Here is a 25,084-nt window from a genome sequence, read left to right as displayed (position 1 = left end):
CTCTAGAAATATTGTGTAATGCTTGATCGGAATAGGAGCGTGGAACTGCCCATTAATAAAAAAATGCTTTCCAATTTCCTCTTACAAAAAAACTTTGTAAGGGATATGATGATGATACAAAACTATTTTTCGCTAAGAGATAGCTTATTGTTCTAGCCTACGACCCTTTTAAACGTCTCTTATAAAAAAGTGGGCATGGTCTTTAACCGATCCCGTCCATTTTTACTAGACATATTTCTTGCTATAAGGAAAATATGGGTGCCAAATGTTATGACCTTCCGTTAATTTTTCTTTGAGTTATGTATATAGAAAATGTGTGAGGTGGGTTTTGTCGAAGGCTGAGGTAAGCTCAGCCGCTCCAGGATCAGGCGAAGGTCCCACTAACCTTTTCCAATTAATAACACAAGTAGTTGTTGTTTTGTTTTGCACACGCACACACACACGATGTGGCTTTTGCCTTTCGATGCCGGCAGCCTATGATCCCAGAGAGAGAGAGAGGGAGAGAGGGATAGAGAAGGAGATGCCACGGATGATAGCGCAGGAGCGACGGAAGCGGGTCTCGAAAATGACGGTACGGGTCGCGGTTCTCAGAGAACGGTGGTGATGATCTTACCCCCAGAGCAAGCTTACTCGGATAGGTTCAGGCGGATTACGGAGGTGCTCCTACGGCTAACGAATGACGGCGGCGAGGAAGAAGGGCGCAGTTTCACCTAGGTGAAGTATATAGTATCTATTAGTAATACCCAACGTATAGATGTATTTGTATACATGGGTGCTGGGTAGATTCAGTACTCCTCTCAGGGAGCCTCGGACAAGAGTCCTAGCGACCATGAGCGGTGTAGTGAAGTCCACCGTTGCATTCGGCTCGGCACCCCAATCAGGAGGCGGGGGAGGGAGATGCTCCTCGGCCACCCTGAGTGAACTGTCCGCGCCTCATGCCATCCCCATTTGTTGCTGGGTAGACCCAGTACTCCTCTCAGAGAGCCTCGGACAAGAGTCCTAGTGACCGTGAGTGGTGTAGTAAGGTCCACCGTTGCATATGGGTCGGCACTTCACCCAGGAAGCGTGGGAGTGAGATGATCCTCGGCAACCCTGGGTGAACTGTCCGCGACAAATGCCACCCGTATTGATATGTATTGGGCCTGGCATGTCCCTCAAGTGGAGCCCAGAACTGGTCCTGGACGCGCCTTGGGGGAAATACCCGTGCCCATCCGTCCTTCAAGGTAGAAGGGGAGCGTATCCCCTCCTACCCCGTGGGACGTTGTACAAAGGTTGGTTTCCCATAGGTGGGGGGGGGGGGGAGATCCATTAGCCCGATGGGTTCGCTGAGAGTCTTCCCCGTTCACCTTGGGACCCCTTTGATACCTACAATTGTACGTTGGCCTCAGCCTTACTTACCTAGGTGAAGTATGCAGTGAGTGATGGCGTTTGCCATTTCATACTTGGTAGCGTATAATATTGTTAAGAATTCGGCTCATCAATAACTCCTCGTTATGATAGCGAATGAAAAATGCACGCCAGATAGTCAGTACCACACGTGCTGAGTATGTTTGGTTGTTCACTGTTGGTACTTGGCGTACTATGTGCGGGTGGTTGTTCGCTGTGCAAGGCGATGGTAGGGTATGTATATTTACATGGTATATTATGTGCGGATGGTTGTTCGCTGTGCAGGGCGATCATAGGGTATGTATATATTTAACGTTAGGGCTTGTGAGTGGGTTATTTTGACGTAGCATTTTGCTAAGTTACAAAATGTGTTGGTCATAAAAGGGGTGGTGCCACTCCCATTTTCAAAAATTTTAATATTTTCCTTTTTCTTGTTAAAATTCCACATGGAAAATGAAACACCATTGATATAAAGCTCATGTTTGCAAAGGTATAGGTTACTTGATTCATTCACAGCCCTTTTAGCGTTTTATCTTAAAGTGGGCATGCTTCTTAACCAATTTCGTTAATTTTTCTTTGAAGCATTCATTATAGTAAAGGCAACCTCTCTGTCGAATTTTGTTATGATACATTTAACGGTTTTTGATAAATAATATTTGCAAAATTGATTTTTCACAAGTGGGCGGTGCCACGCCCATATTTCAATTTTTTTATCAAGAGTCTCAATATTAACCTACACATCAAATTTCAACACTCCAGGTGTATTATTTGCTAAATAAACTGGTTTTTGTATTTTCCAAAGTATTATATATATATATAAAAAGTGGGCGTGGTTATCATCCGATTTGGCTCATTTTAAAAAGCGTTGGGGGATGAGTGACAAGAAACCCACATACCAAATTTCAATATTTACTCCAGTTATTGTGATTACAGACAAACGGTAGGATAGATGGACGAAGAGACGGACAAGGCTAAATCAATTCCTTTTTATCCTGAACACTTTGAAATAAGGAAGCCTATATTTATCTCGATGCGTTTATGCCGTTACGATCAAACATTATATTACGAAAGTTAATGCATAGCACGGTGAGTATAAAAAATACATCAAAAATATCTTATTCAATAACATTCCATTTCAGTTAAAACATTTCACCTTCAGGGCACAGACCCACCTGGTTGTTTTTTTTTTTCAATTTTCCAATTCATGCGAGCATTCCGCATAGTTTTTTTGCCACTTTAGTTGTTCGAACTGTATTAAGTATTTGTGTTTTTTCCACTATAAGTTTTCAATAGACTTCACATTTTTTTCTTCTTTTCTTCTCTTACCTTTTTGCTTTATCTGTAGCTTTTTTTTAATTTAGCTGAAAGAAACTCTGCAAAAAAGCTTAGCTCAGCTATCAAAATATTTAATTTAATTGATTTTAGTTCTATGCTCTGCTAAAACAAAGTTTGAATAAAAGCTTTAATACTGTCAGAATTACCCAGCAGCATAAGCGTTTGAGGTAAACATTGATTTTGTGCTGCAAAAATATGAGCACTCATCTGTGTGAGAAATTTCGTTTGAACAAAAATAGCACAAATATCGTGAATATTCAACTAAAATTGAAGATAGCACACAAATCACGTTTTAAGCAATAAAATCGCCTTTTTCAGAAGAACGAAAACGAAAACCTTGCAGCTCATCTTTAAATCTTTTTTAGTCGCGGTATCCTTGTTGCCCATAAATTTATCTAACTTTTCTCTCAATAGTCCGAAAACCGGTTCACCTGATGTTGTCATGATCCATGCTTCTACACTATATGGCAGGACGGATACGATAAGTGACTTGTAGAGCATGTCTTCGTTTGCCAAAGAGGACTTTACTTTTCATTAGTTAACTCAGTCCAAAGTCGCATTTTTTGGTAGAAGTGATTCTTATCTTGAACTCTAGAATGCTGGCTCCCTTTACTATTTCCAAATTATGGCTACCAACAAATTCGTGTTTGGTAGGACGCGTGTGCTGACTCTTTGCCTGATCACAGCAGGTAATTTGGGAAATTCCTGATGATTATACACATTCTGCTAATGTTCGAATCGCCGAACTGTCGAATAAATAACTCCAATATTCAGTATTGCAAAATAGTCTTTATTTAGACTACTTTGGGAGAATTACTTCACAATTATACTTCACTTCGCAATTAATAGCGTGTTTAATCAAACTGATTACTGAATCTTCAGCTTGCGCAGCTTTTATACTCTCGGTTACCTCGTTCGCCCATTTCTCCTAAGGTTTAGACGTTTCACGAACATGCCTTCTGGAACAGTTTTATCTCATGCTTAGTTATTTAGCTATATGCATGTATTCCTGTAGTTTATGTTTTTCTTCTAACCATATGTGTGTATGTGTAAGTAACACCTTCTATTCTTATATGCCGGCTACATAATCTCCCTGCTTCGAGCTCCTGGTTGTGTGTATGGAATATTCTTCGTTGTCTTGTACATAAGTGTGGCTGCTTGCGTTATTGTGTACATGTACATAAGTGTGGCTGCTTGCTGGTTTTGTTTGTGTGATTATTTACTAACAGCATAGTGATGCTCGTACTCGCCACAATATATTTCACATTTCTTTTTCCAGCCTGTAGTAAGCCAAACTTACGGTGCGGGTGTTCAGGCCGATGAAATCAAATTATAGAAATCACATCATAACTGTCACATTGTACGAAACCTCGTTTAGTTTCGAACGGCTTGGAGAGGTCCCTCCCAATTCATACTGAGCTGATGGTGTTGCTAAACGTCATTTTGCACAGCCGTATAAGATTTGCAAAGAAATCAAGTTCAGTCAAAGCAGCATATAAGCAGCTCATTTTAGCGCCTCTCTAAGCCGCACGCTTTTTTCGCACGTTTCTTGCAATATTTGGTGAAAATTTGAACGATGATAAATACATCAAATCTGAAGCCGCACTGATAAGGTCCAATGATCCGACTCATTCGCACAATAAGCTTGACCTTAAATGCATTACTGAGGTGGATGGTTTTGCGATATGTTGCGCAATTGGCAGGCCCCCTGCTTTTGGACTTGGTAAAAAACACTTTGATTCAAATATACGGGCACGCACCCGTTCAAACGTATTTTGCATAGAAGTTGTTGCATGCGTCTTACCAACTCATTTCTGCCGTATTTGTGTAGATCTGAAACCAGTACATCAGAAACCACGCCCTTGTTATTTTATATGCTTATTGGTAATCGGAATTCGTTAAAGTCTGGTGGGCGAACATTAATTTCCTCATCAGTGATTGCGGACACAGGTTCATCATCTTCCCTCGACGTTCTATCGTTCTTTCCAATTATGAGCATAGAGAAGTATTTGCCTCTGCTTTCTTCCTACAAAAGGCGTCTTTCTAACTCGCTGTAGCGCAGACACACTCTTCTTCCCTGTAAGCAGTTTCCTTTCTTTAGGTTACAATGCGGCATTCTCCAAAGATATTTTTCCTTCTTCGCCGATTTTTCCGACTCCTGCATTCTGTCGATTTGCTCATGCCGTCAAAGCTTTAATTACAGTCATTTTTATGGACTCATTATGAGGGCAAACTTTTCAAATTTGGTCTATTTTCTGACTCTTTTTCAGCTCCAAATGTTTGCTGGAAAAAAACCTGTATAAAAACTGTTCATCTTGACTTCTATTTTCTTACATATGAATAATTTTATTTATTCCTTTTTTATTGCTAAATACTCTACAAATTACAACAATCATCATTTTTCTCTATTAACACATCTTTATGCATAAACTTTTATGACCGTTCAACATTTTTAACGCTACTTAAATTCTAATTGCTTACAATCAACGCTATCGCTTTAGAAGCCGCAACCAACACCCAGCCAGCACAAAGTTAATATTATTAAGAATGAAATAAGAAGCAAAAAAAAGGTGAAAACTTTAAGCAAAATGTAGTAAAATTTTCATGCAAAACTCTATGCAAGCTCCAAAAATTGTAAGCTAAAGCCATAAAAAAACCTAAGTGCCATGAAAAATTTTATTACATAGCGCTTAGGAGCATGTTATTTTAAGCTTATGTTGCATTTATGTTGAGTCTGTAAAAAGAGAATCAAAAAAAGTTTATTGACGAAAATTCTTAAAGATAGGTGCAAATAATGAAAAAAGAATAAATGAGAAGTGAGATCGAAATAAGTTGCACGAAGAATTCATGTTTATCTATTATTATTTAGTGCCATAGCAGTTCTTGGTTCCTCCTCTAGCAAAAGCTGACTGCCATGAGCAATTTGAAAGTAAAAATTATTGTAAAATAGAAAACTGTTGATGAGATTTGTTTTGCTAGAAACTTTTTAAATAACCTTTTTATTTAAATAATCAAAGTAACTTTCCTTCGATGGCTGATATTGACACATTGTTATCAATTCGAACTCCATCCTTGTTATTAATGATACTCTTTATATTTGCACTCTTTTATGTTTTTGCAGATGTTTTGAATATGAAAACTCAAAAGCATTTTCATCAATCTGGCAGCACAGTTAGAAGGCCAAGCAGTGTTTGAAATGAAACCAGTCTTTAGATCTTTGTTTTCGAAAAAATAAACGTTTTAAGCGAAAAATTTGCTTCATACCCAATGCATTTTCCATCTTTTATTCAAAATTTCACGCTTTCAAAAAAATAACTTCTCATATTTATTGCAAAGTATGTAGAATCTTTCGTACACTGATTCTTTTTGAAGCACTTAAAATGCTTACCTACCAAAATTTATAAACAACGTATAAATGGCCAACGTTGGACGCACTAATGTCACTTGATTCTAATACGATTTCTTTAGAAAATAAAATGATTTAGCAAAGATATTTCGATTAGAGGCAGATAACTCACCTGTATAGAGGATTTTTGTGGATATTTCTTAGCAGTGATTGATTTGGCAATGAAAAGGAAAACTCATCTTCCTTGCAGATGCCGTTCTGGGTCAGCACAAAACATGTAGGTCCGTCCAGCCAGTTTATAGGAAAAGTCAAAAGGAGAACGACGCAAATCGGAAGAGCGGCTCGACCTAAATCTCTTCGGGGGTAAAACGAGTCAATTATTTTTTTATTTTTAGCTTGGAAAGATAGAATTATGGCTTTTAGAGGGCGAAAACAGAAGTATATAAATGCATATGGTAATCATTTTTCTAATTTTTTTTTTAATTTTGGGAAAACTATAAAAAGTATTTCAAAATGTGTTATAATGCACATTTTAAAAAAATGATGGTTGCGAAGATATGTCTAGCATCTCAAAAGCTGAAGCTAGCTAGATCAGCATAATTAGCAATCTACGTTCGAGAGCTATTAAACAAATACGCTTCCGTTTGCATACCAGCTGTAGTGTGAGTCCTAAGATCGAAGTGATGATAAAATGCTTAGAGCATGTTGCTTGGTCGCCGAGTGAGGACTTGCCTTTTAAACTGCATACTCAGCCTCAAAGTAGCACTTCATGTCTGGAACATTTTCAGCTGTATTTCAAAAATAGATTCATTTTTTATCTCATTGCTAGTTTTCAGATTCACAAAGTTCTTTATAGTTAATGACTATCCTTTTCCGCACACACATTCGGAAATAACTCAACCACATTACGGCCGGCACAGGATACTTCCTACACACTTCTTTGAGCTTATGCAAGCTGATTGCCACCTTAAAGAAATAAGAAATAAATATAAGGCGCGATAACCTCCGAAGAGATTTTCGGCCGAGCTTCTCTTCCAATTTGCGTCGTGGTCCTCTTGATTTTCCCTACAAATTGGCCGGACGGGATCTACATGTTTTTATGCCGACTCCGAACGGCATCTGTAAGGCAAACGAGTTTACACTGAGAGCCTTTCATTTCAGAAATACATTCGGAGCGCTTGCCAAACACTGCCGAGGATCGACCCCGCTTAGAAAAATTTTCTTCTAAATGAAAAAAATTTTTCTAAAATTTTGACGTTGCTTTGCCCGGGGTGTAAATTCAGGGCATACGGTGCGGTAGGCGAAGCACGCTACCATCACACCACGATTGCCACCTTAGGTATACAATTACTTTAAACTGACGGGATTTAGGGTTGTTCTTCTTCCAAAATGCTATATATGTGAGAAAAGCTCAGAAATTCATTCAGCCAGCAAGAGCCATTGTCTATAATCATTTCCTTTGAGATGATAAGATCAAGAGAAGCCATGTCTTTCTCCATCAGTCTTACCGAACTCAGTGCAGGTCTCCCTTACATCTGTTTTTAAGTACCAGTCCTATCGGAAGGGTTTTTTGAACAAAAGGTCTACCTTTTTTTATTCGCTATCCTATTTCAATACCTGTTTGAAGCTCATGCAGCTCATACAGCTCATCATAAAAACTCCTTCGCTATATACAAATAAATAAAATACCATAAATCTTGCCGAGTGATTTTCGCCCTAATACTCTGAGAGCTAACCCATCCATATATCAGGACAGATATGTATTACGAAATACTTATAGAACTTTTCATTTGCCTCATTTTATTTTCTTTTCCATTTCCAAGCTGGAATTCTTTCCATTATTTATGCTTACTTGCAGTAGCATAGGCCAGCCACTGTACGTTATTACTCGTATTATAGATAAATCTGTGGCTAGAAAGATTACTTATCCAGCTCATTTTTCAACCTCACCTACCAGTGGTGAATCCTGTTTCCATAGCAGCCGAAGCTCTGGCGACCCCATGTTCCTCATGGAAGTAGGGGGTGGTGGGTGGGATGGCCTAAACCCTTCAATGGGTTGCCAGCGTAATTTATAGCCGCTCCTACCCAATTGTCAACCTTACCTACCCATGGCGAGTCATGCTTCTTTAGCAGCCGGAGCTCTGGGAACCCCAGTTCCTCATTGAAATAGGAGGAGGAATCGTGATTGCCTAGAAGGTTCAATGTGGTCATATTAAATCGTTCTCGAAATGGAATGGCTTGTTACCAGAACGTAACGAAGTTATATCTATTATATATTCGGAGAGTGTTTTTAATGTTACAACAACAACAACAACTTCGCTCAGGCGGGACCATACATCTATACTGTATTCCCAGCCATAAAAAGATAGAGTGTAACGAAATGGCCGATGAGTTAGCAAAGGAGGGCGCTCAACTCGGTGAATCGACGGTATACGTTGCAATCGTCTTAGGAGAAATGAAAGGAAAACACAAGTTGCATATGATCCAGTAATATGTGGACATAAGCGCGAGGCTGCAAAATTTCTAAAAACGTGTGCAAATCCTGCGATATCAAACATGCAAAGTTGCTCATATTTCTAAAAAAAGAGAAAAGACGTAAGACTCATGATTGTCATACTAACTGAACACCGCCGTCTGGCGTCACATACATAGCTTTATATGTCGTCAGTAACAGCAGATGTAGTAACTGAGGACTGCGGGAAGAAACGTTTGAGAACATGTCGTAGGCTCTGGGATGTTAGCACCCCATTTCTGGAATTTTATAACAAAACATACGCCAAATAATTGGTCACTAATTGGTCATAATTGGTCAGCAGGTTTCAGTAATTGGTCAGCATTAGAAAAAATTTTATGGAAATTTTAAAATTTTCATGGTCGGGTGTGGGATGTTAGCACCCCATTTCTGGAATTTTATAACAAAACATATGCCAAATAATTGGTCACTAATTGGTCATAATTGGTCAGCGGGTCCCACTAATTGGTCAGCCATAGACAATTTTTTATGGCCATTTAAAGTTTTCCAAGGGAAAAACAATTTTCCTGTTTAAACACCCTGTATACATAAATTTTCCAAAAAAAATTATGCCAATTAATTGGTCACTAATTGGTCATAATTGGTCACCAGGTTTCGTTAATTGGTCAGCCATAGGAACTTTTTAATTAATTTTTAAAGTTTTCTTTGTTATCGGATGTTACCCTGTTATCGGATGTTAGCACCCCATCGGTGGATTTTGAATTCGAAAAGCATGCCAAATAATTGGTCACTAATTGGTCATAATTGGTCAGTGGGTCCCACTAATTGGTCAGCCATAGACAATTTTTTATGGCCATTTAAAGTTTTCCAAGGAAAACCAATTTTCCTGTCTAGACACCCTGTATAAATAAATTTTCCAAAAAAAAATATGCCAATTAATTGGTCACTAATTGGTCATAATTGGTCAGCAGGTTTCGTTAATTGGTCAGCCATAGGAACTTTTTAATTAATTTTTAAAGTTTTCTTTGTTATCGGATGTTATCGTGTTATCGGATGTTAGCACCCCATCGGTGGATTTTCAAATCGAAACGTATGCCAAATAATTGGTCACTAATTGGTCATAATTGGTCAGCGGGTCCCACTAATTGGTCAGCCATAGAAAATTTTTTATGGCCATTTAAAGTTTTCCAAGGGAAAAACAATTTTCCTGTTTAAACACCCTGTATACATAAATTTTCCAAAAAAAATTATGCCAATTAATTGGTCACTAATTGGTCATAATTGGTCAGTGGGTCCCACTAATTGGTCAGCCATAGACAATTTTTTATGACCATTTAAAATTTTCCAAGGAAAATCAATTTTGCTGTCTAGACACCCTGTATACATAAATTTTCCAAAAAAAATTATGCCAATTAATTGGTCACTAATTGGTCATAATTGGTCAGCAGGTTTCGTTAATTGGTCAGCCATAGGAACTTTTTAATTAATTTTTAAAGTTTTCTTTGTTATCGGATGTTACCCTGTTATCGGATGTTAGCACCCCATCGGTGGATTTTCGATTCGAAAGGTATGCCAAATAATTGGTCACTAATTGGTCATAATTGGTCAGGGGGTCCCACTAATTGGTCAGCCATAGAAAATTTTTTATGGCCATTTAAAATTTTCCAAGGGAAAAACAATTTTCCTGTTTAAACACCCTGTATACATAAATTTTCCAAAAAAATTATGCCAATTAATTGGTCACTAATTGGTCATAATTGGTCAGTGGGTCCCACTTTTTGGTCAGCCATAGACAATTTTTTATGACCATTTAAAGTTTTCCAAGGAAAATCAATTTTACTGTCTAGACACCCTGTATACATAAATTTTCCAAAAAAAATTATGCCAATGAATTGGTCACTAATTGGTCATAATTGGTCAGCAGGTTTCGTTAATTGGTCAGCCATAGGAACTTTTTAATTAATTTTTAAAGTTTTCTTTGTTATCGGATGTTATCGTGTTATCGGATGTTAGCACCCCATCGGTGGATTTTCAAATCGAAACGTATGCCAAATAATTGGTCACTAATTGGTCATAATTGGTCAGCTGGTCCCACTAATTGGTCAGCCATAGACAATTTTTTATGGCCATTTAAAGTTTTCCAAGAGAAAAACAATTTTCCTGTTTAAACACCCTGTATACATAAATTTTCCAAAAAAAATTATGCCAATTAATTGGTCACTAATTGGTCATAATTGGTCACCAGGTTTCGTTAATTGGTCAGCCATAGGAACTTTTTAATTAATTTTTAAAGTTTTCTTTGTTATCGGATGTTATCGTGTTATCGGATGTTAGCACCCCATCGGTGGATTTTCAAATCGAAACGTATGCCAAATAATTGGTCACTAATTGGTCATAATTGGTCAGCGGGTCCCACTAATTGGTCAGCCATAGACAATTTTTTATGGCCATTTAAAGTTTTCCAAGGGAAAAACAATTTTCCTGTTTAAACACCCTGTATACATAAATTTTCCAAAAAAAATTATGCCAATTAATTGGTCACTAATTGGTCATAATTGGTCACCAGGTTTCGTTAATTGGTCAGCCATAGGAACTTTTTAATTAATTTTTAAAGTTTTCTTTGTTATCGGATGTTACCCTGTTATCGGATGTTAGCACCCCATCGGTGGATTTTGAATTCGAAAAGCATGCCAAATAATTGGTCACTAATTGGTCATAATTGGTCAGTGGGTCTCACTAATTGGTCAGCCATAGACAATTTTTTATGGCCATTTAAAGTTTTCCAAGGAAAACCAATTTTCCTGTCTAGACACCCTGTATAAATAAATTTTCCAAAAAAAAATATGCCAATTAATTGGTCACTAATTGGTCATAATTGGTCAGCAGGTTTCGTTAATTGGTCAGCCATAGGAACTTTTTAATTAATTTTTAAAGTTTTCTTTGTTATCGGATGTTATCGTGTTATCGGATGTTAGCACCCCATCGGTGGATTTTCAAATCGAAACGTATGCCAAATAATTGGTCACTAATTGGTCATAATTGGTCAGCGGGTCCCACTAATTGGTCAGCCATAGAAAATTTTTTATGGCCATTTAAAATTTTCCAAGGGAAAAACAATTTTCCTGTTTAAACACCCTGTATACATCAATTTTCCAAAAAAAATTATGCCAATTAATTGGTCACTAATTGGTCATAATTGGTCAGTGGGTCCCACTAATTGGTCAGCCATAGACAATTTTTTATGACCATTTAAAATTTTCCAAGGAAAATCAATTTTGCTGTCTAGACACCCTGTATACATAAATTTTCCAAAAAAAATTATGCCAATTAATTGGTCACTAATTGGTCATAATTGGTCAGCAGGTTTCGTTAATTGGTCATCCAGAGGAACTTTTTAATTAATTTTTAAAGTTTTCTTTGTTATCGGATGTTACCCTGTTATCGGATGTTAGCACCCCATCGGTGGATTTTCGATTCGAAAGGTATGCCAAATAATTGGTCACTAATTGGTCATAATTGGTCAGCGGGTCCCACTAATTGGTCAGCCATAGAAAATTTTTTATGGCCATTTAAAATTTTCCAAGGGAAAAACAATTTTCCTGTTTAAACACCCTGTATACATAAATTTTCCAAAAAAATTATGCCAATTAATTGGTCACTAATTGGTCATAATTGGTCAGTGGGTCCCACTTTTTGGTCAGCCATAGACAATTTTTTATGACCATTTAAAGTTTTCCAAGGAAAATCAATTTTACTGTCTAGACACCCTGTATACATAAATTTTCCAAAAAAAATTATGCCAATTAATTGGTCACTAATTGGTCATAATTGGTCAGCAGGTTTCGTTAATCGGTCAGCCATAGGAACTTTTTAATTAATTTTTAAAGTTTTCTTTGTTATCGGATGTTATCGTGTTATCGGATGTTAGCACCCCATCGGTGGATTTTCAAATCGAAACGTATGCCAAATAATTGGTCACTAATTGGTCATAATTGGTCAGCGGGTCCCACTAATTGGTCAGCCATAGACAATTTTTTATGGCCATTTAAAGTTTTCCAAGAGAAAAACAATTTTCCTGTTTAAACACCCTGTATACATAAATTTTCCAAAAAAAATTATGCCAATTAATTGGTCACTAATTGGTCATAATTGGTCACCAGGTTTCGTTAATTGGTCAGCCATAGGAACTTTTTAATTAATTTTTAAAGTTTTCTTTGTTATCGGATGTTACCCTGTTATCGGATGTTAGCACCCCATCGGTGGATTTTGAATTCGAAAAGCATGCCAAATAATTGGTCACTAATTGGTCATAATTGGTCAGTGGGTCCCACTAATTGGTCAGCCATAGACAATTTTTTATGGCCATTTAAAGTTTTCCAAGGAAAACCAATTTTCCTGTCTAGACACCCTGTATAAATAAATTTTCCAAAAAAAAATATGCCAATTAATTGGTCACTAATTGGTCATAATTGGTCAGCAGGTTTCGTTAATTGGTCAGCCATAGGAACTTTTTAATTAATTTTTAAAGTTTTCTTTGTTATCGGATGTTATCGTGTTATCGGATGTTAGCACCCCATCGGTGGATTTTCAAATCGAAACGTATGCCAAATAATTGGTCACTAATTGGTCATAATTGGTCAGCGGGTCCCACTAATTGGTCAGCCATAGAAAATTTTTTATGGCCATTTAAAGTTTTCCAAGGGAAAAACAATTTTCCTGTTTAAACACCCTGTATACATAAATTTTCCAAAAAAAATTATGCCAATTAATTGGTCACTAATTGGTCATAATTGGTCAGTGGGTCCCACTAATTGGTCAGCCATAGACAATTTTTTATGACCATTTAAAGTTTTCCAAGGAAAATCAATTTTGCTGTCTAGACACCCTGTATACATAAATTTTCCAAAAAAAATTATGCCAATTAATTGGTCACTAATTGGTCATAATTGGTCAGCAGGTTTTGTTAATTGGTCAGCCATAGGAACTTTTTAATTAATTTTTAAAGTTTTCTTTGTTATCGGATGTTACCCTGTTATCGGATGTTAGCACCCCATCGGTGGATTTTCGATTCGAAAGGTATGCCAAATAATTGGTAACTAATTGGTCATAATTGGTCAGCGGGTCCCACTAATTGGTCAGCCATAGACAATTTTTTATGGCCATTTAAAGTTTTCCAAGGAAAACCAATTTTCCTGTCTAGACACCCTGTATAAATAAATTTTCCAAAAAAAAATATGCCAATTAATTGGTCACTAATTGGTCATAATTGGTCAGCAGGTTTCGTTAATTGGTCAGCCATAGGAACTTTTTAATTAATTTTTAAAGTTTTCTTTGTTATCGGATGTTATCGTGTTATCGGATGTTAGCACCCCATCGGTGGATTTTCAAATCGAAACGTATGCCAAATAATTGGTCACTAATTGGTCATAATTGGTCAGTGGGTCCTACTAATTGGTCAGCCATAGACAATTTTTTATGGTCATTTAAAATTTTCCAAGGAAAACCAATTTTCCTCTCTAGACACCCTGTACACATGGAATTTCCAAAAAAAATTATGCCAGTTAAATGTTCACTTATTCTTTATAATTTCTCAGTAGTAGGTCAATTATTTATCCCCTAACCATAAAGAAAATGCGGTTAGCGTTTTTAACAATTTTTCACGGTTGCACTAAAAACTTGGTTATTCCATAATGCTTTCTTAATAATTATTTTTATCTTACGTGGCATCACAGTCGAAAAATGCGCGCAGAAGGCGTAAAGCTTAAATACAACATTGCTTATAATAGTAGAAAAGAAGCGATAGCAGAGATAATAAGATTTGCGCCTAAATGGATTCGTTCGCGAGTTCGATTCCGTCTATTTTATTATTATTTTTTTTTTTTCATTTAATTCTTTTAATATATTTTTTTAATTAATAGTTTTATTATTTAAGTATTATTTTTATTTAAAATATATTATTTTCCTTCCAAATTAAATATAACAATCATATGTTATAGACGTATACAACACAAACCTGCTTACAGCACCAAATTAAATACCTTTAGCTTAATCTCAAAATTAAACAATCATATGTAGACATAAAGCAAGTACAAGTATTGTTAAAAGTGTTACAAAATCACTTAAAAATAAAAAAAAGCAGCTAAACAGAGAATACAATATGAAATGTTGTTTAATTTGCTTAGAGAATTAATTTTCACAAATTGATCATCCATAGAAGATTTTTTATTAAGGTTTAAACTTGATGTTGTTGTTGTTGTTGCAGCGATTAGGTTACTCCCCGAAGGCTTTGGGGAGTGTTATCGATGTGATGGTCCTTTGTCGGATACAGATCCGATACGCTCCGGTAACACAGCACCATTAAGGTGCTGGCCCGACCATCTCGGGAACGATTTATATGGCCATATTGAACCTTCAGGCCATCCCTCCCTCCCCACCCCCAAGTTCCATGAGGAGCTTGGGGTCGCCAGAGCCTCGTCTGTTAGCGAAACGGGATTCGCCGCTCGAATGTGAGGTTGACAATTGGGTTGGAGAAGCTATATATTGCGCTACACAACCCCTTGAATCCCGTTTAAACTTGATCGAGGTACCAAGTTACTTGTCCAGACATTCTGTATAGTTACATGTTTGAAAAAATATATATGCCAAATAGTAAGTCACCATTGGTTATGACTTTTCAGTATGTTTTATTAATTAGAAACTCTTCCATACATTTTTTATATTTTTCGTTTTCGGCTACATTTATACGAAAATATAAAACCCGTTTTGAATATGACAAATTAGTATAACAATTCATTATTTACAGACCAATAAAACCAACATAACATTATATTTTATATTGGTAAAAGTTTGGTGAGACATGGAGTAACTTTAATTAAGTTTTAATAGCTGTCAGCTTTAACCCATACGTTTTTGCGGAGTATTTTCTTACTGGGAATTTGAGCTTATACGAATGTTGGCATGTAACTAGATGCAACCCAGTGTTGCCGTTCTCAAATTACCCAAAAAAACAATTTTCAATTCTCCAAAATATCAAAATTTCGTCAAATAAATTGTTTTGTTGCTTAGTGATAGGCAAAATAAGTTAACTTCGAACTTGTGACGACTGTAAATTACTTTGAAGCTGTAAAATAAATTGAAGCTAATTTCATTTTGACTACAGCAAGCTATGTTAGCCATTGTATCGTAAGCGCGAAATTATGGATTTCTATTTTTTTAAGTGAATACCTCGCAAGTGATAGTGTAAAATTTCGGGAAATAATAAGAAGTTTATTTTATTTTTTGGTTTGTTTGTGATTTCATGTCATCACAATTATATCGTATTTATGAATTTCAAAATGTTCCTACTCATAAAATTTTGGACACATGTCTTTACTTTCCATGAACATTGGGTGGGTATCATACTAAATATAATTGAACAATATTTCACACCCATTTTCTGCTCTTTGTTTATTTTCTGAGATTGTAAGACAAAGGAAGACTTTCCGGTTACCCATATTTTGTATTATTTTTGTTTACTTTGAACATTTTTGTATAAGCCATAAAAGCGACTAAGGCTTATAGCATATAAGAACATTGTAAAATAAGAAATATAGGTTTCATAATTTGGTAATAGTCTAGTTGAGGGGACGACTGCTAAGACGCGTCCCAAAATATCGAGAGAGGTGTTAAAAGACGCGTATTGACCTCGACAATAACAATCCGAAGTGGGAAAATAAAAATTTTAACTCGTTCTAAAGATATTAACGAAAAACCGAAAAATGACCCGCGGGTTCCTCCGAAACCGGGGGTGGTATCCATATTATTTTTGTCCAGAACACGTTTCTGCGTATAAAAAATTACCCTCGGTGGTCCAACACCGGTTTAGAGACCAAAACTATATCCGCGCAAAACGCTTATGTTCATAATTTTTTTGTGGGTACGACAACATTACAACAACCACTTGATAATCGCCAACTTCAACTGCAAATATCTCCGGAAAGATATACAATTTTTCTTTTTCGCCTTCGAATTATTGTTGTCGAGGTCAATACGGGCCTTTTGACACCTCTATCGATATTTTTGTAGCGTATTAGCAGTCGACTCAACTAGACTTTTACCCATAATTTAACGCAATCACGCCAATACTGGCCATGACTTCATGGGGTCGGAATAAAAAAAATTATTTTCAGCCGTGAGCTTTAATAAATGCTGCAAACTACTGCAACTGTAGCCAACGAAACACGACGCAACCGAAATAGTGAAGTAAAAAATTTATTTAAGACCTTTCATGGAACTCCTTGCCTTCATAGGTAATAAAGAAGAGCGTACTCGATAATTACCCACGCGCTTTCGAAACTTCCCAAATTTAGCGAATTACCCAGAAAACGGCAACGCTGGCAACAATATAAAATCTAACTGTTTGCAATTAAACCAATATAACCCAGTCAGCATTAATACATTAATATGATTAGAAAGTACAAAGTTTTATGAAAAACCTGATTCCCTTTATTATGTATATTTATACATATTTTATATATTAAAATGTTAACAAATGTTGATTAGGTTATAACTATTTATTCATATTCATCTCTCTTAATTCTGTCATCGCTTAAAGAAAGGGTTGATTTTTATGTAAATGGTTATTTAACTATATCAACCCCGATTACAGAGAATAAACTAATAAACTGAGTAATAATAGACTTGTTTTTTACACGGATATACGTCTATGTTTGCGGTTAAAAAAACGCTCATCCTCACTCAGGTAATGGTTAGGGGACCCATCTAGCGGCCACTAGCTACAGAACATGTTGTACCGAAAAGCGGAGACACACACCTCTGTTGGCAATAGTGTATAACCTATAGCTGAATCGGTTGCGGTGAACAGTGGACACACACCATTTGTAGAGTTAATACATAGAGGTGAAACATAGACACATATTTCAATTACAACTGAGTATAATGCGTATTGAAATTTAGGAGTACTAATTTTCTGCGCAGCAATTTCAGAAGAATAGATAAAGTTTAACGCTTAGCAGTCCATATAAGATTTAAGCGTATATGTATATAGATGTAAAAAAATGCAGCTAATAACTAGGGTTAGCAATGAGTTAACTTTGTTTTGGCGAGAAAACTTCCATGCTAAAATCCATTTTTTAATTACTGGGATGGAATGGAACAATATTGCGAATGTCCATTATTAAATAAAGTTTTCATAGAAAGGACCTTTTTCTTCTTTAACATGGTTTATCTATTCTGGGTGATTGGTACCTAATTTTATAAACGATATAAAAAATCACTGCCCCGTTTCCTTGACTCGTTTATCTCTAATCTGAAATGCAGCTACATACATATTTTATAGTAAGTGTATTCGCAATTTGTTGCTAAACGAAAACTAACATCATAACCAAACAAAGAAAATTGATCTTCGTCTATTAACTGAATTCACTAAGTACCATCATATTATGATGTTCTTTGTTATACTTATTTGCGTAAAGTGGGCGTATTGTTTAGTTCTTTATGACATATTTAAACTTTCATTTAGCGTGCATTCGGCGAAAATATGGGCGTACAGGGGCTAAACTAGTATGGGTATTTCCATAACATGCAAATTGTTGGTGAAGGGACTTACGTACTTAGGTCCAGATTCAGTTCAAAATATGTATATGTTTCTCGTAAAAGAACAAATAAGATATTTATTATAGATACAAGATTCTAGCTTTACGACAAAAAGGTTTCACATATACATAGCTTGGTAAATGAAATATAAGCACAAAATATAATAAGGAATATGTTTAAAATCGGTTATTATTAGTAATTATTTTCCTTATAGATGTATAGATATGTACGATTACTAACGTTGTTGCTACAGTAGTGATACTAGGTAATAACATAGCAAAAACATAACCTACTCATTTGAAGCAAAGAAAACTTGTAAATGTCCTTACCGCACTAATTAACAATTTTCCCAAAACAAAAGTACGGTTTTATTATTTTAATTTTAAAATAACCAAAATATTCAAAACTTCTCTACCACGTAGTGCTGTTATATTTTCATCTTATAGATCAGATTTATTTCAGGCACAAATTCAATTTCAGCTAGTGTGCAATCATAACAAAATTTAAACAACAGGTCTATTCATCAAGCGTGATTTATATTAGTTTGCCTGATTAAAGAATTGAATAGTGCACAAGATGGGATGTCCTTATTATACGGTTTCACAATGTGCGGCATGCCCAGCCGTAGAAGTATTATTCGTAAGCTACCCACGTACACAGGTAGTTACATTAGTCTCTTAGTTTTTCTGCTACAAGCACAATAACGGAATTTAGACAATCGATCGCGCGACACAAGGATAAAACATTATATTTGTAGTAATTTGCGTAAGTTTGATGCTAATTATAGCGTTCATTATTATGTGCGAAAAAATAGCCTTTTTGTGACATTGAGGATTGTCAATCTTGCGAAATAATTGTATGTATCCATGTATATGTTTGGGTATAATCTTCGTCGAAAGAATTGAATAGAAAAGGATCTACATTGGATGTATGTTTTTGGCTAACATTTAATGAGCTCTCACTAGGGTTTGAAAAATAAAAGATTTTCATGTTTGGAAAATTGCTATGGTTTTATTCTAATTAATAAAACATACTGAAAAGTCATAACCAATGGTGACTTACTATTTGGCATATATATTTTTTCAAACATGTAACTATACAGAATGTCTGGACAAGTAACTTGGTACCTCGATCAAGTTTAAACGGGATTCAAGGGGTTGTGTAGCGCAATATATAGCTTCTCCAACCCAATTGTCAACCTCACCTTCGAGCGGCGAATCCCGTTTCGCTAACAGACGAGGCTCTGGCGACCCCAAGCTCCTCATGGAACTTGGGGGTGGGGAGGGAGGGATGGCCTGAAGGTTCAATATGGCCATATAAATCGTTCCCGAGATGGTCGGGCCAGCACCTTAATGGTGCTGTGTTACCGGAGCGTATCGGATCTGTATCCGACAAAGGACCATCACATCGATAACACTCCCCAAAGCCTTCGGGGAGTAACCTAATCGCTGCAACAACAACAACAACATCAAGTTTAAACCTTAATAAAAAATCTTCTATGGATGATCAATTTGTGAAAATTAATTCTCTAAGCAAATTAAACAACATTTCATATTGTATTCTCTGTTTAGCTGCTTTTTTTTATATTTTTAAGTGATTTTGTAACACTTTTAACAATACTTGTACTTGCTTTATGTCTACATATGATTGTTTAATTTTGAGATTAAGCTAAAGGTATTTAATTTGGTGCTGTAAGCAGGTTTGTGTTGTATACGTCTATAACATATGATTGTTATATTTAATTTGGAAGGAAAATAATATATTTTAAATAAAAATAATACTTAAATAATAAAACTATTAATTAAAAAAATATATTAAAAGAATTAAATGAAAAAAAAAAAATAATAATAAAATAGACGGAATCGAACTCGCGAACGAATCCATTTAGGCGCAAATCTTATTATCTCTGCTATCGCTTCTTTTCTACTATTATAAGCAATGTTGTATTTAAGCTTTACGCCTTCTGCGCGCATTTTTCGACTGTGATGCCACGTAAGATAAAAATAATTATTAAGAAAGCATTATGGAATAACCAAGTTTTTAGTGCAACCGTGAAAAATTGTTAAAAACGCTAACCGCATTTTCTTTATGGTTAGGGGATAAATAATTGACCTACTACTGAGAAATTATAAAGAATAAGTGAACATTTAACTGGCATAATTTTTTTTGGAAATTCCATGTGTACAGGGTGTCTAGAGAGGAAAATTGGTTTTCCTTGGAAAATTTTAAATGACCATAAAAAATTGTCTATGGCTGACCAATTAGTAGGACCCACTGACCAATTATGACCAATTAGTGACCAATTATTTGGCATACGTTTCGATTTGAAAATCCACCGATGGGGTGCTAACATCCGATAACACGATAACATCCGATAACAAAGAAAACTTTAAAAATTAATTAAAAAGTTCCTATGGCTGACCAATTAACGAAACCTGCTGACCAATTATGACCAATTAGTGACCAATTAATTGGCATATTTTTTTTTGGAAAATTTATTTATACAGGGTGTCTAGACAGGAAAATTGGTTTTCCTTGGAAAACTTTAAATGGCCATAAAAAATTGTCTATGGCTGACCAATTAGTGGGACCCACTGACCAATTATGACCAATTAGTGACCAATTATTTGGCATGCTTTTCGAATTCAAAATCCACCGATGGGGTGCTAACATCCGATAACAGGGTAACATCCGATAACAAAGAAAACTTTAAAAATTAATTAAAAAGTTCCTATGGCTGACCAATTAACGAAACCTGGTGACCAATTATGACCAATTAGTGACCAATTAATTGGCATAATTTTTTTTGGAAAATTTATGTATACAGGGTGTTTAAACAGGAAAATTGTTTTTCCCTTGGAAAACTTTAAATGGCCATAAAAAATTTTCTATGGCTGACCAATTAGTGGGACCCGCTGACCAATTATGACCAATTAGTGACCAATTATTTGGCATACGTTTCGATTTGAAAATCCACCGATGGGGTGCTAACATCCGATAACACGATAACATCCGATAACAAAGAAAACTTTAAAAATTAATTAAAAAGTTCCTATGGCTGACCAATTAACGAAACCTGCTGACCAATTATGACCAATTAGTGACCAATTAATTGGCATATTTTTTTTTGGAAAATTTATTTATACAGGGTGTCTAGACAGGAAAATTGGTTTTCCTTGGAAAACTTTAAATGGCCATAAAAAATTGTCTATGGCTGACCAATTAGTGGGACCCACTGACCAATTATGACCAATTAGTGACCAATTATTTGGCATGCTTTTCGAATTCAAAATCCACCGATGGGGTGCTAACATCCGATAACAGGGTAACATCCGATAACAAAGAAAACTTTAAAAATTAATTAAAAAGTTCCTATGGCTGACCAATTAACGAAACCTGGTGACCAATTATGACCAATTAGTGACCAATTAATTGGCATAATTTTTTTTGGAAAATTTATGTATACAGGGTGTTTAAACAGGAAAATTGTTTTTCCCTTGGAAAACTTTAAATGGCCATAAAAAATTGTCTATGGCTGACCAATTAGTGGGACCCGCTGACCAATTATGACCAATTAGTGACCAATTATTTGGCATACGTTTCGATTTGAAAATCCACCGATGGGGTGCTAACATCCGATAACACGATAACATCCGATAACAAAGAAAACTTTAAAAATTAATTAAAAAGTTCCTATGGCTGACCAATTAACGAAACCTGCTGACCAATTATGACCAATTAGTGACCAATTAATTGGCATAATTTTTTTTGGAAAATTTATGTATACAGGGTGTCTAGACAGTAAAATTGATTTTCCTTGGAAAACTTTAAATGGTCATAAAAAATTGTCTATGGCTGACCAAAAAGTGGAACCCACTGACCAATTATGACCAATTAGTGACCAATTAATTGGCATAATTTTTTTGGAAAATTTATGTATACAGGGTGTTTAAACAGGAAAATTGTTTTTCCCTTGGAAAATTTTAAATGGCCATAAAAAATTTTCTATGGCTGACCAATTAGTGGGACCCGCTGACCAATCATGACCAATTAGTGACCAATTATTTGGCATACCTTTCGAATCGAAAATCCACCGATGGGGTGCTAACATCCGATAACAGGGTAACATCCGATAACAAAGAAAACTTTAAAAATTAATTAAAAAGTTCCTATGGCTGACCAATTAACGAAACCTGCTGACCAATTTTGACCAATTAGTGACCAATTAATTGGCATAATTTTTTTTGGAAAATTTATGTATACAGGGTGTCTAGACAGCAAAATTGATTTTCCTTGGAAAACTTTAAATGGTCATAAAAAATTGTCTATGGCTGACCAATTAGTGGGACCCACTGACCAATTATGACCAATTAGTGACCAATTAATTGGCATAATTTTTTTTGGAAAATTTATGTATACAGGGTGTTTAAACAGGAAAATTGTTTTTCCCTTGGAAAACTTTAAATGGCCATAAAAAATTTTCTATGGCTGACCAATTAGTGGGACCCGCTGACCAATTATGACCAATTAGTGACCAATTATTTGGCATACGTTTCGATTTGAAAATCCACCGATGGGGTGCTAACATCCGATAACACGATAACATCCGATAACAAAGAAAACTTTAAAAATTAATTAAAAAGTTCCTATGGCTGACCAATTAACGAAACCTGCTGACCAATTATGACCAATTAGTGACCAATTAATTGGCATATTTTTTTTTGGAAAATTTATTTATACAGGGTGTCTAGACAGGAAAATTGGTTTTCCTTGGAAAACTTTAAATGGCCATAAAAAATTGTCTATGGCTGACCAATTAGTGGGACCCACTGACCAATTATGACCAATTAGTGACCAATTATTTGGCATGCTTTTCGAATTCAAAATCCACCGATGGGGTGCTAACATCCGATAACAGGGTAACATCCGATAACAAAGAAAACTTTAAAAATTAATTAAAAAGTTCCTATGGCTGACCAATTAACGAAACCTGGTGACCAATTATGACCAATTAGTGACCAATTAATTGGCATAATTTTTTTTGGAAAATTTATGTATACAGGGTGTTTAAACAGGAAAATTGTTTTTCCCTTGGAAAACTTTAAATGGCCATAAAAAATTGTCTATGGCTGACCAATTAGTGGGACCCGCTGACCAATTATGACCAATTAGTGACCAATTATTTGGCATACGTTTCGATTTGAAAATCCACCGATGGGGTGCTAACATCCGATAACACGATAACATCCGATAACAAAGAAAACTTTAAAAATTAATTAAAAAGTTCCTATGGCTGACCAATTAACGAAACCTGCTGACCAATTATGAGCAATTAGTGACCAATTAATTGGCATAATTTTTTTTGGAAAATTTATGTATACAGGGTGTCTAGACAGTAAAATTGATTTTCCTTGGAAAACTTTAAATGGTCATAAAAAATTGTCTATGGCTGACCAAAAAGTGGAACCCACTGACCAATTATGACCAATTAGTGACCAATTAATTGGCATAATTTTTTTGGAAAATTTATGTATACAGGGTGTTTAAACAGGAAAATTGTTTTTCCCTTGGAAAATTTTAAATGGCCATAAAAAATTTTCTATGGCTGACCAATTAGTGGGACCCCCTGACCAATTATGACCAATTAGTGACCAATTATTTGGCATACCTTTCGAATCGAAAATCCACCGATGGGGTGCTAACATCCGATAACAGGGTAACATCCGATAACAAAGAAAACTTTAAAAATTAATTAAAAAGTTCCTATGGCTGACCAATTAACGAAACCTGCTGACCAATTATGACCAATTAGTGACCAATTAATTGGCATAATTTTTTTTGGAAAATTTATGTATACAGGGTGTCTAGACAGCAAAATTGATTTTCCTTGGAAAACTTTAAATGGTCATAAAAAATTGTCTATGGCTGACCAATTAGTGGGACCCACTGACCAATTATGACCAATTAGTGACCAATTAATTGGCATAATTTTTTTTGGAAAATTTATGTATACAGGGTGTTTAAACAGGAAAATTGTTTTTCCCTTGGAAAACTTTAAATGGCCATAAAAAATTTTCTATGGCTGACCAATTAGTGGGACCCGCTGACCAATTATGACCAATTAGTGACCAATTATTTGGCATACGTTTCGATTTGAAAATCCACCGATGGGGTGCTAACATCCGATAACACGATAACATCCGATAACAAAGAAAACTTTAAAAATTAATTAAAAAGTTCCTATGGCTGACCAATTAACGAAACCTGCTGACCAATTATGACCAATTAGTGACCAATTAATTGGCATATTTTTTTTTGGAAAATTTATTTATACAGGGTGTCTAGACAGGAAAATTGGTTTTCCTTGGAAAACTTTAAATGGCCATAAAAAATTGTCTATGGCTGACCAATTAGTGGGACCCACTGACCAATTATGACCAATTAGTGACCAATTATTTGGCATGCTTTTCGAATTCAAAATCCACCGATGGGGTGCTAACATCCGATAACAGGGTAACATCCGATAACAAAGAAAACTTTAAAAATTAATTAAAAAGTTCCTATGGCTGACCAATTAACGAAACCTGGTGACCAATTATGACCAATTAGTGACCAATTAATTGGCATAATTTTTTTTGGAAAATTTATGTATACAGGGTGTTTAAACAGGAAAATTGTTTTTCCCTTGGAAAACTTTAAATGGCCATAAAAAATTGTCTATGGCTGACCAATTAGTGGGACCCGCTGACCAATTATGACCAATTAGTGACCAATTATTTGGCATATGTTTTGTTATAAAATTCCAGAAATGGGGTGCTAACATCCCACACCCGACCATGAAAATTTTAAAATTTCCATAAAATTTTTTCTAATGCTGACCAATTACTGAAACCTGCTGACCAATTATGACCAATTAGTGACCAATTATTTGGCATATGTTTTGTTATAAA

At 35.5% G+C, this 25,084-nt stretch overlaps 1 pseudogene; it reads right to left on the bottom strand.

Annotated features, from left to right (window-relative positions):
* The window catches only part of LOC137235796 (uncharacterized), a 601,114-nt pseudogene that overhangs the window by 167,952 nt on the left and 408,078 nt on the right, over positions 1-25,084 (bottom strand).

The sequence above is a fragment of the Eurosta solidaginis genome, unplaced genomic scaffold, assembly GCF_040869045.1.
Source record: "Eurosta solidaginis isolate ZX-2024a unplaced genomic scaffold, ASM4086904v1 ctg00001022.1, whole genome shotgun sequence".
In the NCBI taxonomy this organism is placed as follows: Eukaryota; Metazoa; Arthropoda; class Insecta; order Diptera; family Tephritidae; genus Eurosta; species Eurosta solidaginis.
Note: the sequence above shows the minus strand (reverse complement) of the source record. Positions and strands in the feature narration are given on the sequence as shown.